Here is a 2,762-nt window from a genome sequence, read left to right as displayed (position 1 = left end):
TAGATGCTGCTAACAGCAAAGGGCGTCCCATTCTAAAATATCAAACGCATGTCTTCTTGCTAACATCAATGAGCTAAATTTGACAAGGTTGTCCCATTACAAAATGTCAAATGTGTGTTGTCTTGTGTACATCAATGAGCAAACTTTGACAAGGTTTTCCCATTCCAAAATATCAAATGCCTACGATTGTGGAATGGGCAGGGTTTGCCTTCAGTTCGGACATTGACATGGCACCTCGTGCTAAATAAACCAGCTGTTCTTTTTCTGCAGTTCCACCAAAATCAACCAAATTCGTGCGTAGCTTGTATGATTTCGCCTTTATATGTTGCAACTCCTTGAACATATCGGCACCTCCTTTCTTGTGGTGGAAATGAATGATTCGAGAATATTCGATGTATTCCTGAACATTTTGTGCAGTTCCCATTGAAATCAAGCTGAGCACCCCTGTAACGCCCACGGTGCGGCTATATCTCCCACGTGTCGAGGCACGACTTAGAGGCATAACCGCATAGTGGTTTTGTCGCAAGAAGGGTCATCTTCACACAATCCCATGTAATGAACAAGAATGGGATAAAGAGTTGGCTTACAATCGCCACTTCACACAATACATAAATATATCTCATACATCATCCAAATACAAACATATAGACCGACTACGGTCAAAATCCAGATGAAAATAAGATAACCCCAAATGCTAGATCCCCGATCGTCCCAACTGGGCTCCACTACTGATCATCAGGAAAAGACACATAGTAACGACCACGTTCCTCGTCGAACTCCCACTTGAGATCGACCCCATCGTCTGCACTGGCATCGTCGGCACCTGCAACTGTTTTGGTAGAATCTATGAGTCACGAGGACTCAGCAATCTCACACCCGCGAGATCAAGACTATTTAAGCTTATAGGAAAGGAAGGTGTAATGAGGTGGAGCTGCAGCGGCAATAAGCATATATGGTGGCTAACATACGCAAGAGAGAGCGAGAAGAGAAGCAACGGAACGGTCGTCATCTAGCAATGACCAAGAAGTGATCCTGAACACCTACTTACGTCATACATAACACAGACCGTGTTCACTTCCCGGACTCCGCCGAGAAGAGACTATCACGGCTACACACGCACTTGATGTATTTTAACTGGGTCAAGTGACAAGTTCTCTACAACCGGACATTAACAAATTCCCATCTGCCTCATAACCGTGGGCACGGCTTTTGAAAGATAATACCCTGCAGGGGTGTCCGAACTTAGCCCATCATAAGCTCTCACGGTCAACGAAGGATAAACCTTCTCCCGGAAAGACCCGATCAGTCTCGGAATCCCGGTTTACAAGACATCTCGACAATGGTAAAACAAGACCAGCAAAGCCGCCCGAATGTGCCGACAAATCCCGATAGGAGCTGCACATATCTCGTTCTCAGGGCACACCGGATTGTCCAAGCTTCCGATAGGCCAGACCAGAGTTGCCCCTGGTGGCCACCGGCGACTGACAGTTTGGACCAATACTCAGAGGAGCACTGGCCCGGGGGTTTAAAATAAAGATGACCCTCGGGCTCTAGAAAACCCGGGGGAAAAAGGTATAGGTCGCAAATGGTAAAACCAAGGTTGGGCCTTGCTGGAGGAGTTTTATTCAAGGCGAACTATCAAGGGGGTCCCATAAATCACCCGACCGCGTAAGGAACGCAAAACTGAAGGAACATAATCCCGGTATATCAGTAACTAGGGCGGCAAGAGTGGAACAAAACACCAGGCATAAGGCCGAGCCTTCCACCCTTTACCAAATATATATAGATGCATTAATTAAATAAGAGATATTGTGATATCCCAACATATCCATGTTCCAACATGGAAAAACTTCAACTTCACCTGCAACTAGCAACTCTATAAGAAGGGCTGAGCAAAAGCGGTAACTTAGCCAAACAACGGTTTGCTAGGAAAGGATGGTTAGGGGCTGACATGGAAAAATTGGTGGCATGATATAGCATGTGATAGGTAGCGGAGCAAGGCAATAGAGCGAACAACTAGCAAAGCAAAGATAGAAGTGATTTCGAGGGGTGGTCATCTTGCCTGCAAGGTTCTCAGAGTTGTCGAAAGCTTGATCCTCGTAAGCGTACTCAACAGGTTCCTCGTTCACGAACTCGTCTCCCGGCTCTACCCAAGACAAGAGCACAAACAAACGGAACCACAATCAACCACGAGAAATGCACAAGCAACATGATGCAAAACATGTATGATATGCAAGATATGATATTCGATGCATATGCGTGCTCCGGAAGGAAAATGATGAACATGGCAGTAACTTGGCAAAACAAGTATGCCACTGGAAAGATGAGATGATTTCGGTCAAAATCGATATAAAGATCACCGGAAACGGATGCACGGTTTGCAAATGGCAAGCAAAACAAGAATGACACGAATTTGCGATTAACAGCATGATAGCACTTAAAATGCAACAAGCAACAATGCTACATTGCTCCAACACGGCAACAAAGCATATGGCAGTAATGTAAAGGAGATGCTTGACAAAAGATGAACACTGAGCTACGGTTAGATCACAACATGTCAAGCTCAAACAAGCATGGCAAAAGTGCAAAAGATAACAGGATCACAGACTTGGTGAAAAACTGGACATGGCAGAAAACAGCATCAGGTAGCAATGTTCAGAGCACGAAATCAACATGCTACAGGAACTTAACGTAGCAAAACAAGGAATGGCAGTGTTCTACTAAATGCACATGACAAAAGTCCCTTACTGACCATAAGTCAA

Source organism: Triticum aestivum, chromosome 7D (assembly GCF_018294505.1).
Source record: "Triticum aestivum cultivar Chinese Spring chromosome 7D, IWGSC CS RefSeq v2.1, whole genome shotgun sequence".
Classification (NCBI taxonomy): Eukaryota; Viridiplantae; Streptophyta; class Magnoliopsida; order Poales; family Poaceae; genus Triticum; species Triticum aestivum.
The sequence above is the reverse complement of the archived record's forward strand: the minus strand, read 5'-3'. Positions refer to the sequence as shown.